The sequence below is a fragment of the Elgaria multicarinata genome, chromosome 1 (assembly GCF_023053635.1).
Source record: "Elgaria multicarinata webbii isolate HBS135686 ecotype San Diego chromosome 1, rElgMul1.1.pri, whole genome shotgun sequence".
In the NCBI taxonomy this organism is placed as follows: domain Eukaryota; kingdom Metazoa; phylum Chordata; class Lepidosauria; order Squamata; family Anguidae; genus Elgaria; species Elgaria multicarinata.
The window spans coordinates 100,924,137-100,946,637 of NC_086171.1; the positions used below are offsets into that span (position 1 = coordinate 100,924,137).

General features: G+C 42.8%; 1 protein-coding gene across 3 annotated transcripts in view; it reads right to left on the bottom strand.

The window, feature by feature from the left end:
- RC3H1 (ring finger and CCCH-type domains 1) overlaps window positions 1–22,501 on the bottom strand; it is an 86,510-nt gene that overhangs the window by 55,175 nt on the left and 8,834 nt on the right. The gene's annotated exons all lie outside the window — the stretch shown is intronic.

The window sequence follows — 22,501 nt, forward strand, 5'->3', positions numbered from 1 at the left end:
TTCCTATCCTTCAGGTGGGGTGGGTTGAAATCAGGGCTAGACAAGGGGGAAGCAATGTCATTTACATATAAATTAAATAGCAGTGGGGCTAACCAACACCCCTGCCGTACTCCTTTGTTAGTAGCGATGGGCTCTGATAAATCACCATCTATGGAGGTTCTCACACATAGGCTAGAGTTATAGTACAGCCCCTGTATTCTTCTAAGTAACCTCCGGTCTATATTTAGTAGTGTTACCTTCTGCCACAGGCGAGGTCAGGGTATGGAGTCAAAGGCCGCTCTAAAATCTACAAATGCGGCAAAAAGAGAGTGGTAAGGGGGGGATGTATACTTCCCTGCTAGGTGTTTTAATAAAAAGCAATGATCTATTGTAGATCTGCCACATTGAAAGCCTGCTTGTTCTTCAGCCAAAAGATTTTCTCCAGTCAACCATAATTCCAATTTGTCTAAAAGGTGCCTTGCATATAGTTTGCTAGAAATATCGAGAAGGCTTATAGGGCGATAGTTTTTGGGGTCAGCCCGACTCCCTTTTTTAAAAATACGCACCACAATTGCCATCGCCCAGTCTTTAGGGAATTTCCCAGAACTATCAATAGTTGTAAATAAGGCTGCAAGCGTGGGGATCCACCAGTGGGGATAGTCAATAAAGAAGTCTGGTGGCATACCGTTCCTGCCTGGAGCCTTTCCCCTCTCCAACTTATTTATCAAGGAGCCTACTTCTTCACAAGTGACTGGGGCCCAACTGGGCAGGTCCACATCTACCTCCTGCAATGGGGGAAGGCAAGCATTCTCATCATAGAAAAGGGAACGATAGCATAATATTATGCCCTAATAACAAAATTCCTTGTTGAGAATGTTAAAAAAAATGTTAAGAACAAAAGCTGAGTTTGCATACAATGTTATCTGCAAATTTTAAGTGTCTTGCTTCCTCATTCTTTATATTTACACATGCATTACTCAACATACAATCATACCAATGCTTGTCTCAATGATGCAGACTTTAAAGAAATGCGTGTCCTGAAAAACCATATTAGATTAAGAACAGTGACTTTCCACTTTAAAAAAAATTACAAGAATGACAGGGAGCCAAGTTGGTCAACCTACGCATTCATAAGAACATAAGAAGTGCCCTGATGCTGGATCAGACCAAGAGTCCATCTAGTCCAGCACTCTGTTCACACAGTGGCCAACCAGCCATTGGCCAGGGACCCACAAGGCAGGACATGGTGCAACAGCACCCTCCCACCCATGTTCCCCAGCAACTGGTGCACACAGGCTTACTGCCTCGAATACTGGAGATAGCACACAACTATCAGGGCTAGTAGCCATGGATAGCCTTCACCTCCAGGAATTTATCCAACCCGCTTTTAAAGCCATCCAAATTGGTGGTCAGCATTACATCTTGTGGTAGTGAGTTCCATAATTTAACTATGTGCTGTGTGAAAAAGTACTTCCCCTTATTTGTCCTGGATCTCCCACCAATCAGTTCATGGGATGACCCCACTGGGTTCTAGTATTTTGAGAGAAGGAGAAAAATATCTCCCTATCCACATTCTCCATACCATGCATAATTTTGTACACCTCGATCATGTCTCCTCTTAGCCTCCTTTTTTCCAAGCTAAACAATCCCAGTTGATGTAACCTTCCCTCATAGGGGAGATGCTCCAGCCCCTTAATCGTTTTAGTTGCCCTTTTCTGCACTTTTTCCAGCTCTATAATATCCATTTTTAAGTGTGGTGACCAGAACTGTACACAGTATTCAAAGTGTGGTTGCACCATCGATTTGTATAAGGGCAGTAAGATACTGGCCGTTTTATTCTCAATTCCTTTTCTTATAATGCTTAACATGGAGTTTGCCTTCTTTACAGCAGCCACACACTGGGTGGACATTTTCATCGAGCTGTCCACCACAGCCCCAAGATCTCTTTCTTCTTCGGTCACCGCCAACTCAGATCCCATTAGGCTATACTTAAAGTTGGGTTTTTTTGCCCCAACATCCATCACCTTACACTTGCTTACATTGAACCGCATCTGCCATTTGGATGCCCACTTTCCCAGCTTGGAGAGATCCCTTTGGAGCTCTTCACAATCCCTTTGCGTTTTAACAACCTTAAATAATTTGGTGTCGTCAGCAAACTTAGCTATTATTATTATTATTATTATTATTTATATAGCACCATCAATGTACATGGTGCTGTACAGAGTAAAACAGTAAATAGCAAGACTCTGCCGCATAGGCTTACAATCTAATAAAATCATAGTAAAACAATAAGGAGGGGAAGAGAATGCAAACAGACACAGGGTAGGGTAAGCAGGCACAGGGTAGGGTAAAACTAACAGTATAAAGTCTGCACAACATCAAGTTATAAAAGCTTTAGGAAAAAGAAAAGTTTTTAGTTGAGCTTTAAAAGCTGCGATTGAAGTTGTAGTTCTCAAGTGTTCTGGAAGAGCGTTCCAGGCGTAAGGGGCAGCAGAAGAAAATGGACGGAGCCGAGCAAGGGAAGTAGAGGCCCTTGGGCAGGCGAGAAACATGGCATCAGAGGAGCGAAGAGCACGAGCGGCGCAATAGTGTGAGATGAGAGAGGAGAGATAGGAAGGAGCTAGACCGTGAAAAGCTTTGAAGGTTAACAGGAGAAGTTTATATTGGATTCTGAAGTGAATTGGAAGCCAATGAAGAGATTTCAGAAGCGGAGTAACATGGTCAGAGCGGCGAGCCAAGAAGATGATCTTTGCGGCAGAGTGGTGAACAGAAACCAACGGACTGATGTGAGAAGAAGGAAGGCCAGAGAGAAGAAGGTTGCAGTAGTCCAACCGTGAAATAACCAGTGCATGAACAAGCGTCTTGGCGGAAGAGACAGACAAAAATGATCGAATCCTGGCAATATTGTACAGGAAAAATCGACAAGATTTAGCTACTGCCTCAATATGAGGAATAAAGGAGAGCGAGGAGTCAAATATAAAGCCAAGGCTACGAGCTTCCTTGACCGGAGTAAGCATAACATCATTGACAGTAAGAGAGAATGAGAGATGAGGAGAAGGTTTAGGAGGAAAAACAAGCAATTCAGTCTTTGCCATATTGAGTTTCAAACGACGATGAAGCAGCCAAGCTGAGATATCTGAAAGACATGCCGAGATACGATCGTGAACATCAGGAGAAAGTTCCGGAGATGACAGATATAGTTGTGTATCATCAGCGTACAGATGATATTGGAGGCCATGAGATTGAATAAGCTTGCCCAAGGGCAACATGTATAAGGAAAACAACAATGGGCCAAGCACTGAGCCTTGCGGAACCCCTACTGAAAGGGGAAAGGAGGAAGACGAGCTGCCATTAGCCAACACACTGAAAGAGCGACCCGCTAGATAGGAGGCAAACCAGTTATAGACAGAGCCACAAAATCCAAGGTCATGAAGGGAATCTAAGAGAAGATCATGATCAACCGTGTCAAAGGCTGCAGTTAGATCAAGGAGAATAAGAACGGAATAATGGCCTTTAGACTTGGCAGTAAGGAGATCATTGGTGATTTTAGTAAGGGCTGTTTCGGTGGAATGCAGAGGACGGAATCCAGATTGAAGTGGATCCAAAGCAGAGTTACTAGAAAGAAAGTCAAGACAGCGAGAGTAGACCACCTGCTCCAGGATCTTTGAAACAAACGGCAACAAAGAGACAGGTCGGTAGTTAGACAGAGATAGCCTATCAAGAGTAGGTTTCTTGAGAATGGGAGACACTGTAGCATGTTTAAAAGCAGAAGGAAATGAACCAGAGGACAGAGAAAGATTAATAATATGAAGCAAGGAAGGGAGGATAGCAGGAATAAGATTAATAAAGACACGAGAAGGAATCGGATCACGAGAACAAGTGGAGGGCTTCGAAGAGCGCAGTATTGTAGACAGTTCATCCGCTGAGACCGAAGGAAACGCAGAGAAATTTGCAGGAGGAACCGACATATGAGGAACAGGAACTGAAAGAGGAGCAGAGCTGGCCAGATCAGAGTGGATAGTTTGGATTTTAGCATTGAAAAAAGAGGCAAAGTTATTAGCAGACAGAGAGGCGGGGAGAGATGGCAGATTAGGCTTCAGAAGAGAATTGAAGGACGCAAAGAGCCGCTGAGGATGCCTAGCATTTGACTGGATCAGCGTTGAGTAGTACTGCTGTTTGGCCAATGAAATGGCAGAAGAGAAAGAGGAGAGTACAAATTTGTAATGGACAAAGTCCGCCCTGTCCCTGGTCTTACGCCAAAGGCGTTCAGCTGCCCGAGAACAAGAGCGAAGGTAGCGGAGGAAAGAGGTGAGCCACGGTTGGGGTTGAGAAGGGCGAACTATCCGAGTTGTAGATGGAGCAGGATTATCAAGAGTTGAAGATAAGGAGGAATTAAAGGAGGAGACAGCTGAGTCCAAGGAGACAGCCGAAAAGACAGAAGGAAGGGAGGAGGCTAGAGACTGGGAGAAAGCCTCATAATTGATAGATTGCAAGTTGCGACAAGAGCGAGAAGCGGGACGTGAAGGAGGAGGATTATGAGTAATATTGAAAGAAACTAGGTGATGATCTGACAACGGAAAGTGAGCAGTAGAAAAGTCCAACACAGAGCAATTCCGAGTGAGAACAAGATCCAGCCACTTCACTGCTCATTCCTAACTCCAGATCATTTATGAACAAGTTGAAAAGAATTGGTCCCAATACCGATCCCTGTAGGACCCCACTATTTACTTCCCTGTTTTCTGTTCTTTAACCAGTTACTGATCCATAAGAGGACTTCTCCTTTTATTCCATGACTACTAAGTTTGTTCCGGAGTCTTTGGTGGGGACTTTACCAAAAGCCTTTTGGAAGTCCAAGTAAACAATGTCCACTGGATCACCCTTTTCTACAAGTTTGTTCTCAAAGAATTCTAGTAGATTAGTGAGACAGGACTTGCCTTTGTGGAAGCTGTGTTGATTCTCCTTCAGCAGGACCTGCCCTTCTATATGCTTACTAATTTTGTCTTTAATAATGCTTTCAACAAATTTACCTGGAACAGATGTCAGGCCTGTAATTTCCTGGATCCCCCCCTGGATACTTTTTTTATAAATTGGTATTACATTGGCCATCTTCCAGTCCTCTGGTACAGAGGCTGAGCTTAGGGACAGGTTGCATATTTTTGTGAGGAGGTCCACAATTTCATATTTGAGTTCTTTGAGAACTCTAGGATGGATACCATTCCGGCCTGGTGATTTATTTGCTTTCAATTTGTCAATAAGGTTAAGAACTTCATTTTTAGTCACCACTATTTGCCTCAGTTCCTCAGACACCCTTCCTGAAAACATCCGTTCAGGCACAGGCATCTGTCCTTTATCCTCTGCAGCGAACACCAGTGCAAAGAATTCATTCAGCTTCTCTGCAATTTCCCTGTCCTCCTTTAGGACTCCCTTAACTCCATTGTCATCCAACGGTCCAACCCCAGCTGTCTGTGTGTCTAATAATCAAATCTCCCACTACCACAAGCCCCCTCCCCCCGGAGGCACATCCTTGGTGTGAGAGGATATTTGCATGTCTCCTGAGGAATGGGTCCCTTCTAAGGGATCATTTCCTTCTTCCTCAGAGTGACACCCTCCTTCCTTGAGACCCTCATTCTCCGTGACTGCAGAGGAGCTGTCACCAAAGGAGTGAGATGTCGCTGTTAGGTCCCTGAAGGTCTCATCTATCAACCTCTCTGACAGTCTTGGCTTCTCCAGGTCAGTAACCTTGGCTTCAAGGGAATGAACTTGTTCTCTGAGAGCCAGGAGCTCTCAGGGAACACAGAGCACACACCCATGATTTCTGTCCCGCAGGCAGATAAGCATACATGTGGCACTCAGTGCAATACACTGGGAAGCCCCACCCCACCCTTGCTGGCATTCTACTTTCTTTGCATATTGTTTACACAGTCCCACAAAATTCTGAAGTATCTCTAACCAAAAGTTGCCAAATAAAGCATTATATGTGGTTTACCCACTGTAAATGCCTGGATTTCTGCTATTCTGCTCCAAGCACTCAAACCTGGAACTCCTCTTTCTAGGGAATATCTTCAGAGATGCTGCTTTACTACCTAATACCTGGAAATAAACTGCAAAATCGTATTATAGATTTATTCAATCTATAATCCAATTGTGTCACTCGTACAAAGCACTAAAAGCAATTGCAGAAAAGTGTAACACAAGCAAACGAATCCACCTACACTTAAGACCAATACTATTACCAAACCAAGCATTTAGAATATATTCTAAAAATAGTTACTAATTTTACAGATTGGGAATACTGAGGCAGACACGAATACCAAGGATTATTATGGAATTCATGATAGAACTCAAATAGGAGGTGCTCAAGGAAGTGAGCCAAGACACATGCACTACTATTAATCCCCTTTTACATCCAGGGAATACTGAGGTTCATAACCATCAGAGCCAGCAACCCTTTTTAGTCTCTTCCACTGCTTTCCTCAGTAAAAAAGGAATATCTGTAGCCAACCAACCAACCAAACAAACAAATGCTGTGATCTTTTGCAAATGAGTCATAGTAAGCCTCAGGCTCATGCACTCCTTCTCTGAGCACAAGAGACAGCAAATGAAAACTTCTACATCCACTTTTGATTAAACCACAGTGCTCTGTTACACACAAACTCAGGAACATAGGTTTACTCTAACTTCAGTTAGTTAACAAACTAGTTTGATCCTGATTTGTTTTAACCAGGCTTGCTGCAGTTCTCTCGCAGACATCTAAGTCACAGTTTAGTTAATAGTCTGAACTAGTCCAAACACTCTTGCTCACTTACATAAAGACAGGGCAGGGAACTCGAAGAAACTCACCATCTCTGGCTGGGATTGGTCCATGTTGTTCATTCTAGGCTTTTCTCCGATTAAGGTTGAACTTGATGACTCACTGCCAAAGCAAAATCTCTATTGTCTCCTTTCTGCCATTGGCCAGAACACCTGACATCCATTTCCATCACTGCCATTTCAAATTTTGCATGCACAGATCAACAATACACTTGGACATACAAGCTTCCTCAGATGATGAAGATGAGCAGCTATGACAGAGCTTCAAAGGGAGTCTGAGCCTGGTCACAGTGGCAGAAAGAGAGGCACTAATCCAGTTGCCTAAGCAAAGTATGAATGCTCTGTCAATGCTCCCATGTTATGTTCAATGCCAGCTTAGAGTTAACCTGCTGCCAGGGAATATTCAGGAATGGTTGCTGTCATAAAGAACAAAACATTAAACGGTTAAAGGTCCATGAAACAAGAAGATGGCAGAGAAGCTTCAGGCTGGTTGCCAGAACCACATTCCTTTAGTAGAAAGACAGGAAGTGATGACTCTATTGTCAAGACACAACAGCCCCTCACCCGTGCAGCACCTTGATCTCAAGAAAGATAGTGCAGGACATCTAATGCTATAGTAACAGGGACACCTTTCCATTCTACCACAGAATAATCTCATGAGACAGAAAGACAAGCAGTGGATACAGTCATGGCATATGGATTCTGAAGGTAAATCAGCAAGTATTCCATTTCAGTACATACTCACTAACCCATCTGAAGGGGACCTTGTTAACCAGTTGACTAAGGAGAGGAGTTATCATAAGGGTTAATGGGTGTGTGCTGAAGTAGAATGCTTCTTGACCCATCATAATTAAATCCTGCAGTTGACTGTGCTCAACATTCTGCCGGACCCTCAAGTACACAATGGCCCCGTTCAGAAGACACCTTAAACCACAGCTTTAACCACGGTGGTTAAGCCAGAAAGCCAGGCTGTGTTCAGAAGACAATTTAAACCATGGCTTTAACCATGGTGAATAAGGCTTTCTGGCTTAACCACCGTGGTTAAAGCTGTGGTTTAAGGAGTCTTCTGAACACAGCTCTGCTTTCTGGCTTAACCACCATGGTTAAAGCTGTGGTTTGAGGTGTCTTCTGAATGGGGCCAATATTGGGTTAGTTGGATAAATGGTCTGACTCGGTATCAGACAGCTTCCAATGTTCAAGAAAAAGAAAACTCACAAAGATTAGACTAAAAGCTCTCTTAGAGAGTTTGTAGAATGTGTCCTCTAGAACAGGGATGAGCAGAAAGCTGATCTCCAGATGTTTTGGATTTCAACTCTCAGCATTCCTGACCACTGGCCATGCTGGCAGTGGCTTCTGAGAATTGAAGTCCAAAAACAAATGGCAATCTTCTGCCCACCCCTGGCTTTAGAAGGCGTAAGCAAGAGATGTTCCTGCCCCCAAGGCTGGAAGGTCAGAACTTTATATCCTTACAAAGCAGGATATGGTGCAACAGCACCCTCCCACCATGTTCCCCAGCAACTGGTACACACAGGCTTACTGCTCAGATACTGGAGGTAGCTCACAGCCATCAGGTTAGCAGCCATTGATAGCCTTCTCCTCCAGGAATTTATCCAGCCCCCTTTTAAAGCCATCCAAATTGGTGGCCATCACTACATCCTGTTGTAGTGAATTCCATAGTTTAACTATGCACTGTGTGAAGAACCACAATCCACATGATCATAACACCCAGATTTTGAGAGGCATGGATTTCATAGATCAGAATTATGCATGTAAGCCCTATTCAAACTTGAAATTCAATGTGAGGACATCAGGCAAGCCTAAGAGAGTGAGTACAGTACCAATCAATGACCATGTGTCCTTAAAGCAGACTCTGAGTCCTTTGGAGAAAAATTTTTTACTAGCAGTTTTCAACGTACGAGGTTTGCAATTATTAATGCTTTCATTCTCCTAAAAATACCTGAGGAAGGAAGAATGACAAATAACATCCCCCAAGCAACATAGTAGCCATGTTCACCCAGAATGATAAGATAGGATTCTGGGGAATCCTGCTCTTGCTTCGCTCCACCCACTAGTCTGAACAGCTATGTCATCAGAACTGGAGATCCTGACTTACTGCATCCTTTACAAGCCAGGATTGTAAAATAAGGTTTGTTCTTGGCTTATAAGCCTCGTGTGGCGCAGAGCGGTAAAGCAGCAGTTTCTGCAGCTGAAACTCTCCCCATGGCCTGAGTTCGATCCCAGCGGAAGCTGGTTTCAGGCAGCCAGCTCGGGTCGACTCAGCCTTCCATCCTTCCGAGGTCGGTAAAATGAGTACCCAGTTAGCTGGGGGAAAGGGAATAACGGCCGGGGAAGGCAACAGCAAACCACCCCGCTATAAGGCCTGCCAAGAAAATGTCAGCGAAAGCTGGCATCCCTCCAAGAGTCAGTAATGACTCAGTGCTTGCACAAGAGGTTCCTTTCCTTCCTTCCTCCTTCTTGGCTTATAAATCCTTGTTTGGAAGCAAGAAGCTAGGGTCCCCAGTTTGGGTGACATGCTGAACAAACCCTTTCCGTTTTGTTTCGTTGCCATTAGTATAAGCTATGTGCACCAATACACAGCTCATTTTATGGTGAGCCAGGATTCTAGGGAACCCTGATTTACCATTCCATGTAAAAATGGCCAGTAGTTGAGTAAAATGTCTCATGATCAAACCCAGCAATATTCAACAGAGTTTAACTACATGTAAATCTAAACACAAAAAACAAATCTGCATGTGATCCTTCTTTTAACCCATAACACAGAAGAATGTTTTAATCTAGTTTTTCTGGTTAACCCAGCTTGCAAATTTTATCTTCTGAATGCTTTCCCACAGTTTAACATCTAGATATTAATAGGTGCTCTGGAAGTGACACCTGGAAGATGAACACACCCAAAAGAACATTATTTCCATATACTTTACAGACTCCAGGTTAATTTCTAGTTATTAGTACCATAATGTCTGCTAACTGTAACTTCCAATGCCATATCGTCAATGCTTTTCTCAAGAAATCGTTTTCTGTGTTCATACACACGTACACGGAAAACCCACTAGGAACAAATTGAGAGCCTAGTTTCTTCAGATACTTTAGGCATTATTGTTGTTCTAGGTATTCTGTGTATTATTGTTACTCCAATTTCACAAGATCCCACAGCAATTAGTTGCTGCATCTAAGAAATACCTGGATTCCAGAAGTCCTTTTGCTTCCAGAGTCTCTACAATAGAAGCTACCAACTAGGAGCCCTTGGGCCAAAGACAGCTCTTTGGATCAAATATACCGTATTTCTTTGATTCTAAGACGCCATCGATTGTAAGATGCACACTAATTTCAGTACCACCAACAGAAAAAAAGCTTTGATTCTAAGAAATAATAAACGCATCCGCAATTCTAAGACGCAGCCCGTTTTTAGAGAGGTTTATATGGGGGGGGGAGAGTGTGTCTTAGAATTGAAAAAATACAGCACCTGACCCCAACTTATCAACCTTATTAAACTTAAGGCAAAAGAGATATGGAGAACATTGCATCTGTGGCAAACAAACTAACAGGTCACTTAGGGATTTGGGGTTAAGGCACTGGTCCACCATCCCTCATTGGCCCTCTAGGAAAGCTAGTTGATGACCAGGATCTTCAAGCTTCACAAGACAAATGTAAACATTGCCTATGTCTACTTACTTTGTCAGTAACCTCCTAAAATCCTATTTTAGGTTTTTTTTTAAACAAGTACTACCACTTCTGCTTAATACTCTATTTGGGCTGATGTCTAAAAACATGGACTATAAACATCCACACCATCACAACACCACACCAACAGCACAAGAATAAATGAAAAGGGAATGAATAAGAGCATTAATCAGAGTCTCCCCATAACTGCACAAATATGTATTATTAGTCCCACCCACCCCAAATGTGGACAGCCACTGGTGACTCAGCACAAGCTGATCTTCCTTTGCTGAGTTCTCCAAACAGTGCAAAGACATTGGAGGGGAAGGGGTCTCTCACCTCAAGCTGGGCAGGTGAGACAAATGGGATAAAGAGGGAATGAGGGCAGATCGGAAAACAGAGGCAAAACTTACAAGGCACTGAAGAAAGCAATGTAATTTATTTGCGGAAGTTCTCAAATTTTCTATTTTTATTTCTAACATGTTTCAAGTGTTAACAACTCTTCATCAAAAGTAAATTAAAAATTAGAAAATGCAATTCAATCAATGTATCATAAAATGAATGACTTAAGATCATGCCATTTACGAACTTTTTAATATAGTGTTGCTGCTGAGAAGTGTACATAACATTTTTGAACGGACGTGAGAGCAAATAAATCTAACAAGATGGTTTCATAAACAGACTCTCTGGATGGCTTTGTTCACATACCCTTGTGACAGCAATGTATATCACAAGTTGAGATGGGTGGGGATTACCAGCTGCATTTTTCTATGCCTTTTTTCTCCAACATTACTTTTATTATACACCCATAGAACCATAGAATAGCAGAGTTGGAAGGGGCCTACAAGGCCATCGAATCCAACCCCCTGCTCAATGCAGGAATCCACCCTAAAGCATCCCTGACAGATGGTTGTCCAGCTGCCTCTTGAAGGCCTCTAGTGTGGGGGAGCCCACAACCTCCCTAGGTAACTGGTTCCATTGTCGTACTGCTCTATCAGTCAGGAAGTTTTCTGGCCATGCTATTACAAGGTAGCATGGCCAGAGCCTCAGGCTAACTTGGGAGTCAATGTGTACTTGCCATGTGTTGTAAATCCTGGCCAACTATCCTTGATAATGACCATGCTGTACTTCTATGAGAGCAAAGGCAAAATAACATAGCTTAGCAAAAAGCTCTCAACTGCCTAGAAATCCTTTTCCTCATGAAGGTCCTTTCCTCTGCCTCAAATCCACATTAGCAAGAGACACTAATGGCTCCCCCCCCCCACACACACACACATGCACACATGCGCGTGCGCACACACACGCACACCCCCCCCCCCACCATCACCACCAGTGAATTCTGGATAAAGACTTATGAAAACAACTTGGTTCCCTTATAAGTTTAAAATAATGGAAATGACATGCCGGAGACATCTGGGAAAGTATGCATGGAGCTGTGAGAAATATCATGGTTTTGCTTATTATTATTATTATTATTATTTATTTATTTATTTATATAGCACCATCAATGTACATGGTGCTGTACAGAGTAAAACAGTAAATAGCAAGGCCCTGCCGCATAGGCTTACAATCTAATATGAGAATTTGGTAATAGTACATACTGAGCATAATTTGAAAATATAGTTTAGCAAAAAAAAAGCAAATGGCATGAAATTTTACAGTAAACATTGCTTTGTTAGAATATTCAAGACATGTTATATTTCATCTCTACAAATTTCTTGTAATGTTTACACTGCTTAACATCCTTGTAAGGATAATCCTGCATTTATTTGCAGCATCATATACACTGAGATTCATGGAATGCAATCTCAGATACATCCTACGTAGTAGAATTAAATAATTCTGAAAGAACAGGTACAAGTGCTATTTCAAAAGTTTATCTTTGTTTGTCTAATAAGGGTAGAACATTCCAAGCAGAAGAACATATTTATGTCAGGTCACTGTTTGCCAGCTGTGAATTACAATCTTCCCTCCACATACTTCAGTTCATAACGCTGTTTTCATAAGATCACTTATTCGAACGGTGGAGAAGAGGCAAGCAAAGAATTCTTAAAGATTCACAGTTTGGGCCATAAGTATCAATCTAGATATTCTTTTTTTAAAAAGTTGGTTTGATATTGGAAGCCTGAACAGAGACATCTTGTTAGCTGTCCCAGGGACTGCAGCACCTGTGTGGTGAGCCTGTCCACTCTCCCAAGAAGATAAGGGGAGAAGCCGGCCCTGAAGAAACATCTTTTCTTTTCACTGTATGGGACCATCCATAGAAACACACTCTCTCCATGTGACTCCATAAAATATGGCTCGGATGCAGGGGAGTGCCTGAAGGCCCTTTTATTTATTTATTACATTTTTATACCCTGGACTGGATTGCCATGCAGTCTCTGGACCCTAAAGAGATTGGTTCGCCAAAGACCAAAAATTCTGCTAGGCAAATTGCCTCATCCTCCAACAGCCACGCTTTTACATCCAATTGTTGTGTTCTGGGAGATCAGAAGGAAGGGCTGGACACAATTTTTGAACTAGATTGACTATGCTTAGGGCACGTCAACAGCCCACTCAAAATCCTGTCCTGGAACATTGCTGGCTGGAAATCCAAAAGTAGAGACCCAGATTTCCTAACATACCTTAACAACTTTGACATTGTCTTGTTTCAGGAGACTTGGTGTGATGACCATATCTACGTAAACGGTTTTGTGTCCTATTGCCTCCCCGCACTACATTTTTATACCGCCCAATAGCCGAAGCTCTCTGGGCGGTTCACAAAAATTATTGTGAACCCTTCCAACTCTTCCACCCCTTCCAACTCTTCTATTCTATGACTCTAAGGGAGATGTCTTCTTAGGTGCCCCAGAGACCACAGCAGCTGTGAGGTGAGCCCCTCCACCCTTCCCAGGAGATGATTACCAGTTTTGATCAGCTTCTAGGATGGTGTGAGGTAGCCAGAAACTAGCAACCTGGCTGGGAGTCTAAGTCAACCCAGTAAGAGGAGAGTCTAGGAACTAGAGTAGCTAACAACAATTAAAAACAACCATGAAATACAGTGACTTTCCAAAAAAACCAAAAGCAATTTAAATATAAACTTTAAATAAACTGCTGGGTATTTAAAATGTACATACTTTGCATTTTAGAATTGGGTTATCCTCAGACATAGGGCTTATGCCTGAGGAGACATGCAAAAAATTGAGCTATGCTTCATATTCTTGGTGTCCAACTTGATAAGGATTACATTTGCATATGTCTCTGCACACGTACACATGCACGCATATATGCAGTCTTCACCCCATCCCCAGCATAGCCCAGATGTAGCCCTCAGGGCAAAAAAAAAGTTGTGCATCCCTCATCTAATGGAAGTAACACTGGGAACATTCAAGTAGAAACAGGCACTTGAAAGAGACCCTCAGACATCTACTAATATAATCACCATTTTAGAGACCATCTGCTGCATAGCAAATATACATGGCAGAAAGTTGGCACAAAGAAGGCAATTGTTCATTAGGTGTCTCCAGGACCAATTTGAACATGTACTCAGATGCAAGTCTCCCTGCAGTTGTAGGCCAAACATCTGGAGGGCCGGAAGTTGTCCATCCCTGACTTACAACATTGACAACGTTATATCAATGGATAGATCAAACCCAGGATGTTTTAGTAAGGTTTCTTCATAGTCATTAGCTATTTCCTCAAGCACATTAGTGAATCTTGGCATTTAATTATCCCACTCTTCTTCTAAGGAGCTGACTGCACATTCTATGGGGTAGTAGCCAATGGTATTCTTATGCAGAGTAGACGCATTGAAGTGCATGGTCTTAGTCTATGTAGAACTACCACTGGATACTGCCCACAGTTTCTATTTTTCCCTCCCTCCCTCCATTTTATGTATATGTTAAGCGAATAGGCACTGGCTCATGGTCACCTAGTGAGATTCATCATGGAGAGGGGATTTGACCCCAACACTTCCATGTCCAAATCCATCATTCTGTTTACATCTTATCTAATTCTGCTCCATGCACAATGACCTTTCCAGTAGGAATCTTTTGTGAACTTCATCATTAAGGAAACAGTGAATACAAAATCACCTTTGCATTTGGAAGGTCTGCTGAGGGCATGGTTGAGATGTTAGTAATCTTTAATATATGTCATATAAAAAGAGGTTACAATAAAAGGGCATCTTGGTGGCAAATATCTCCAGAAAATCTGCTTGATACCAGTTGTGTCAATTAAACACATTCTGCCACAGCATAGTTAATGGGGAAGTTACTATGATGTCCATTTCAGTTCATGAGTAATGGATCATAACTAAGTCATTATGAGGTGCTTAGGTTTGTACTTATCAACCAATCACCTGGCTTGGAAGTGTTGGCTTATTTGAATAACCAGCCCTATAAAAGAATACATCAAGAAGCAGGGCAGTGGCATTTTCAGGCAGGTAGGGAGTTTGGCTGTGTGAGCCTAAAGTCAAACAATGGCTGCCATCACCTGGAGAAGAAGGAAAAGGAGTCAGATGCGCCGAAGGCAACAAAACAGGACCCAGCAAAGGCAACAAAACAGGACCCAGCGTAGACAGAGAAGGCTGCGAGGGGGGAAGACGGCCTGGAGGCGTGCAAAACATAGGCATGGAAAGAAGCACTCTGCCAGAAGGCCTTCCAAGAAAATAAAGACCCTGCAACTTGACAGTGTTCGGATGACCAACAAGGCCCAAAACATCCTGCACTTCTGTGTGCATGACCTCTACAAGAAGGTATCCCTGGCAGCTGAACACTTGAGGAAAAAGAAGCGCCACGTCTCCATTACTGTTTCAGACGTACGAAATGCCCTGAAAAAGATCATGCCCAGGAAGTATGACAGAAAGTCTGTATCCGCCATCTCCTGTAAGTGCCGTTAAAAAGACACCTCTTCCCTTTCCTGCGATAGGCGTAGAAATAAAAAAAGAGAACGGAAAGGGAGCAAAAAAATCATCAGCCTAAGATAAAATCCAATATGCCTGCCTGCCTGAAAAAAACACTACCTTCAAATTTCCAAGCAATCCTGAAGCATACATTTTTATTACTAGCTCAGCATCCCCACTAGTAGTAAACTCAAGGAAGGACAGAGTCTGGCATTCTGAATACCGTAACAAGATGATTATCATATTGCCCTTGCACTGCATCAAGGAGTGGAGGAAAGTGACTATCAATTATGCACTTTCAAGGACCCTGATCAGCCATTGCAGGGCATGTGAGGTATACCCTGAAGGGAGATGTAATCCCTTTTTAAATTAAACAGGATCTGTGCAGGTTAATTCATTTCACTGAGTGTCTTTTATATATTAAGGTGGGGGGGGTTGTTCAATTGTCAATTTATTAGGGAGGCTGTGTTTGCTTGAATTTTTTCTTCAGTCATAGAATCATAGAATAGCAGAGTTGGAAGGGGCCTACAAGGCCATCGAGTCCAACCCCCTGCTCAATGAAGGAATCCACCCTAAAGCATCCCTGACAGATGGTTGTCCAGCTGCCTATTGAAGGCCTCTAGGGTGGGAGAGCCCACAACCTCCCTAGGTAACTGATTCCATTGTCGTACTGCTCTAACAGTCAGGAATTTTTTCCTGATGTCCAGCCGGAATCTGGCTTCCTTTAACTTGAGCCCGTTATTCCGTGTCCTGCACTCTGGGAGGATCGAGAAGAGATCCTGGCCCTCCTCTGTGTGACAACCTTTTAAGTATTTGAAGAGTGCTATCATGTCTCCCCTCCATCTTCTCTTCTCCAGGCTAAACATGCCCAGTTCTTTCAGTCTCTCTTCATAGGGCTTTGTTTCCAGACCCCTGATCATCCTGGTTGCCCTCCTCTGAACACGCTCCAGCTTGTCTGCGTCCTTCTTGAATTGTGGAGCCCAGAACTGGACGCAATACTCTAGATGAGGCCTAACCAGGGCCGAATAGAGAGGAACCAGTACCTCACGTGATTTGGAAGCTATACTTCTATTAATGCAGCCCAAAAGGGCATTTGCCTTTCTTGCAGCCATATCGCACTGTTGGCTCATATTCAGCTTGCGATCTACAACAATTAAGATCCTTCTCGTTTGTAGTATTGCTGAGCCAAGTATCCCCAGTTGCTCGCACTTGCAAAGAATTTTATTTAGTAACGTCAAAAGGGAATTCTAACGGACACAGCTGAGTCTGGATTTGTGGCTGAATTACATATTCACCAAATTCAACATCGAACAGAATTTTCCAGCATTCCTAGTGTTTACCTGACCATCCAAAAAACATTTTAAATACATTAGCTTGTTTTGTGTATTAAAAAGCCCCTGACATGTATCTCGTCCCAATAGGAGACCAAGTTTATGTCTGGGGAAACTTCAGTATTTTGGCGGTACTTGTTTATTTCCTTATATCACTCCTTGGGGAAGTGAAATCTGTGATCGTTCTCTACATGAAAGATAGAATAACTTGAAGTGAAATCCAAAATAAGACCTTTTTTCTCAATGTTGAGGCAACTGGAAAAGGGTATGAACAAATGGCCAGCATTTTGTTCCCTTGCCGTCAACTAGAGTAGCCAACATCAGAGTGTTTTATCCAAGTACTTTCAAATCATGCAAATTCCAGTTTCTTGTGCCATGTCTTTCAGTATGATCAGTGATAACAAAAACAACAACACTAGATATAGGAAAAATCAGTTCATATTTAATGATAAATAATCCCACAAGTCTTAAAAAGGTTATCACAAATATTGCAGGTACTGTGTTCTGATCATGCCATCAACATACATCTTTGTCAATAAATTACACTGAATTACAAATCCAAAACTTCACTTTCAATATGACTATAATTGTTTTTTAAAAAATCTTTAATGCTTTTTTTAAAAGAAGCTGTCATCTGCATTGTACTCCTGTGATAGAGAAGGATATAAATTAATATAATAAAGGATAAATCCATATTGCTAAATTCTAAATTACTGCATGGGACACATAATATTTTTCCAATAAGAAAAAACCTCTCACACAAGTCTTTCATTCCTATTTGTGCCATCTTGGCTGGTAATAGCCCATGAGGGAAAGTGGAGCCCTTGGGGACTAGCTGGAGTCACAGATAGGAAAACTGAAAACAACAGGGTGTGGCAATTTAGAGTCAGAGCTTGTGGAAGTCCAACAGATTTTACGACTGGGTTTGCATGACACGAAGTCAGCCATGTTTGGTTGTCCAAAGCTGTAGCACTTTCCAAGAGATGGGTTATTTTTCATGAACAAGCCATGCTGAGAACCCATGGCCTGTTTGTATGATTATTCTCATCCACAATGTGTTGTAGGGTCATCCAAACCTGGGAGACCAATTTCCTCGTGAATTGCTACAGAGCTGCTTTGCAAAAGCAAAAAAGCCGAAGATGCTCCCTTTTTAATGATCTTGCCAGTGACTACCCTTCCACTGATATCGAAAGGGAACTTTGGAAGGATCATCACTCTGGGGGGGAGTTAGTATCTCCCCTTTCCGGAATATCTGGAGACTTGGGCAAGTGTTGAAAAGGTGGGGGACGCTGAGAACTGTCAGTCTAACACTTAAAAGTGAGGATCTCATTGCCAGGCGAGGAGGAGCGAATATTCCCTCCCCCTTTTGGTGCACATACACCTCCCCCCCCCCGTTTATTTTTGGTGCTTCCAAATTGTAGTACCTGGTCCTTCCTTTCCCTTACTATTATTTCCCCCCCAGTCCTTCACAACTGCATGCAAATTAGCCCATAGACAACCTCAACTTGTCTATTTCCTTACAAGTTTCCTACTCTCCTTCTCTGGTCCCTCTGGAAGATGAAACAAACAAGGAAATTGATCAGGCAAGTCTACCCATATCAGACAGCTGTAAGAATGCACTTGCACAAGACTGACAATAATCACAATCATAATAAATTACAACTGCAATTTCTGAGACACCGATTTTTTTTAGCCAATGAATATAAAGGATTAGCGACTGGAGCAGGGAGACAAGATGAGATGTTTTTTGATGTAAAGTCTCCTGGGATATGTGACAGAGCGAGCTGGAGGACTGAGGATGAAGGAGGGGAGAACAAGCCACAGCAAGCCCGATAATCTATCGGTGTACTGTGGGTTGTTCTGTGAACAACCCACCCACCATGGCTTATTCGCAGGATGGCTTAGCATGATGTGGAAACCTGCCCTATAATTGGCAAGCTGGGGAGTCAGCTGGAAACAAGATCTACAGGACCATGGACAGCTCAGAGACAACTTTTTCTGACAACCTTCAGCCCAGAGCTGAGCCCTATATGGTGATGCAGGCCCTGTAAACTGCCTCAAGTCCTATTCCCTCAGCCATCCCTTGAAGAAACCACATTGGGGTCCAAGTTGAGCACTTCAGTCATCTCTTAGCAGGTGTCTCAAGTGAGTAGGACTAGGTTAACAGGAGGACTCAGGGCAACTGGCTGCTTATTTATTTACTGTAATCATTGGTATACTACCTGATCTGTTAAAAAGCCATCAAAGTCGTGTGTAACAATTTAAAACAATAAAACCTTGCAACAATAAAAACAAGAGCATTTAAACAGTAAAAACATCAAAACCTACACTTTTAAAACGTTAAATTGAAAGAATGTATTTTTCTAAAAGTGGGGGCCAATTGTAGTTCTTGAGGGATCCCATTTCATAGTTTGTGGGTAGCCCAAGAGAAAGCCCTTTCACATGTGCCTGACAAATGGACCTCTGTGAGTAACAGTGCCCTCAAAAGTGTCTCACTTGCAGATCTTACTACTCGGGCTACTTTATAGCAAGACAAGTGGTCCCTTAGACAGACAGGTCTTAAACCGTTTAGGGCTTTTAAGTTTAAGACCAACATCTTGAACTGGGCCTAGAAAGCAACTGACAACCACTGCAGGTCTTTGAGGACAGATGTAATATAGTCCTGCTACCATGCACTGGTTAGCAAGTTAACTGTCACATTTTGCAGCAACTGAGGCCTCTGGATGCTCTTCAGGGTAGCTCCTTGTAGAGCACACTGTGATAGTCTAAATTTGATGTATACAAGGCCTGGCTAACTGCTGCCAAGTCAGACAGATTCAGGAATGGTCACAGCTGGTACACCTAGTGTAATTGTGCAAACACACTCCATGCCACTGCTGCCACCTGAAGATTCAGAGACAGCGTAGGATCAAGGAACACTCCCAAGCTATGCACCTGATTCTTCAGAGAGGTGCAACTCCTTCAAAAACAGGTGGAATTCAAGTCTCCAAATCAGGGTTTCTACTGACCAACCACACCTCCATCTTGTCAAGGTTTAACTTCTGCTTGTTCACCCTCATCCAGCCTGTCATTGAATGCAGGCAGTGTTCAAGGGCTTCAACTGCTTCCTTCATGTTAGGTGAAAAAAAGTGTCATCAGCATATTGGTGCCACCTTACTCCAAAGCTCCAAATGACCTCTCCCAGCAGTTTCATATAGTTATTAAACAGTATGGGGGAGAAGACAGAACCCTATCAGACACCACAGGCCAATGGCTGTGGAGTTGAACAATAATTCCCCAGCACCACCTTCTGGACACGGCTTGACAGAGCCATTGCAATATAGCACACCCAAGGCCCGGCCCCACCAGATAACTCAGAAAGATACCATGCTGGATACTATTGAACGTTATTGAGAGGTCCAAGAAAACAAATAGGGTTACACTCCCCACATCCAGTTCCCAGTGTAATTTTATCTGCCAAGGTGACCAAAGCAGTCTAAGTCCCATATCCTGACCAAACGGCTGACTGAAATGAGTCCAAATAATCAGTTTCATCCAGATGCATCTGGAGTTGCAACACCACCACCTTCTCAATCACCTTAACCAAGAATGCTACATTTGAGACAGGTCTATAGTTAGACAGATCTCCTGTGTCAAGAGAAAGTTTCTTTAATAAAGGTGTTATTATTGCCTCTTTTAAGCAACAACCCCTCCCGCAAAGAGGCATTACTTACCTTAGCCAGGGCATCAGTCTATTTTGGCCGATTTAATCAGTCAAGGGCAAGGGTTGAGTACATAGGTGGTGGCGCTCAACATTCCAGATACCCTCTCCAATTCCTTGAGATCCACAAGTGGAAAAGAATCAAAACACATGAACAAGCAGTTGTCAAGGTTACATCATTCTGATCTGCCCCAATATTGGAGTCCAAGTCAAGGCAAATCCAAGCAACTGTAACTGAAAAGAACAAAGTAACTTGTTCACAGTAAGACATTGCCTGCTCCAGCTCCCCCTCTCCAGCATCCTGGTGAAGGAGGCCCCACACATTATGGCAAAGCATCACCTTTCCTGTGTGGATCTGATGATCGACGAAATGTGAGTTTCTTTGCTGCCCTCACAACTACGATACAGATCTTTAAATGGTCTTTTACCTGTGTTTGGTTATATTCTTCTCCAACAGCATTCTAGCTGAAGTCCCAACTCTTTCATTGTCCTCAACTTTCTGTTAAACCAGGGAGCTGATCTAACTCTTCGAGGAGGGAGAGGGCACTTACGCATAATAGTGTAAATATCCCCCAGTCCATTCCGTAGTCTACAGATCAGCCAAGGCTTCAACACGACCACTATACATGAGGCAGGAAAATCCCCAACCACATTCAGGAAACCGTGATGATTCAGATCCATCAATCAGGTGCCTGGGCCAAACCATTCCAACCAGCCTTCCACCCCTGTGAAGGTCCATACCGGCAGCTAGTTCAAAACTAAGAAAATAGTGATCTGTCCAATATAACGTGGGTATAACTCCTCCACCTTCAGAACAACAACTCCACCAGAGGAGAATATCAGATTGAGTAAGTGCCTTGCTACATGTGTAGGGCCATCATCCATGGTTGCCACAGCAGTCATAAAAATTCTGAACCAATCCTGGATGACCACAGCATGAATGTTGAAACCCCCCAGAACAATAAGCCTGGGATAGACTGCTGTCCCTCCATATCCCCACTCCCCAGTCTTAGCCTGCTGTACCCTGGAATAACCTGGTAGGCAGAGCTGGGTGAGACACACTCCCACCTTTTTCCTCAGTCAGGCCTCTGTGATACATACCAAATCAGTATCCTCATCCAGAATAAACTCCTGGCTGAGTGATGTTTTCCCAACAATTGACCTGGCGTTAAAGAGCAGGACATTTAGGCTAGGAGTACTTCCTCCACTGTCACCATGGCTTCTTTCAATAGATAACAAAGTGAAAGAAGGGGAAGCCAAAGACTGGCTTACTCCCCTTTCCCTGTAATCATCAAGTTGGAATGTCCCGCCATATTCTGGTTATCACTAGTATTGTTGCTCCCAAACTGCTCCAATTTCCTCACTGTCTAAGATATATCCCATAATGCCCACTATAGCAGCATCAAAATGGCCCAAGCAGTATTTCAAGTTCCCCCGCCCCAACACACACACACGCACACCACAATGGCATACACAATTAGACTGTATATTTGGGTGATGTGCCCTACAAGTAACTGAGTCCTCCTGCACTAGAGTCTATCATTTGCTCATCCCCAGAAAGGACTTGATATCCATAAGTACTGTGATACCTTGTTTTCTGAGTCAGAGTTATTATACAGGGCCAGCAGCCTACTTCAAGTTAAGACCAAGACACTAAATGAGCATCAGCATATCTAGAGTACTAGTTTTCTATATGGGAAATCTAAATTATAATCCCTGCTCAAATACGAATCTCATTGGATTGTTTTATGCAAATCATTGTCTCTCTTTCAACCTAACCTACTTCATAGAATTGATGTGAAGCTAAAATGTTACTCTGACCTCCCTGAAGGAAGGATGAGATAAAAATGTAATAATAAAGCAACTTTTTAACTTTGCCTCTTTAAATTGTATTTCACATAAGTGAAGAGTCTGCTGGTTAAAATCAATTATTCATATCGCAGATTAACAAGCGCTAATGGCAAATTTTCTGGCAAACTGTAGAGAAGGTATAGCAAGATGGCCTTTTCAACAGGGCCATCAATCAGTTATAGAATCCTTAACAGATTTCTTTTCTGCCTTTTAAACAATACACTGATCAATCTAATAAATGTGCTTATTACCGAAGTTTAATATAATAAA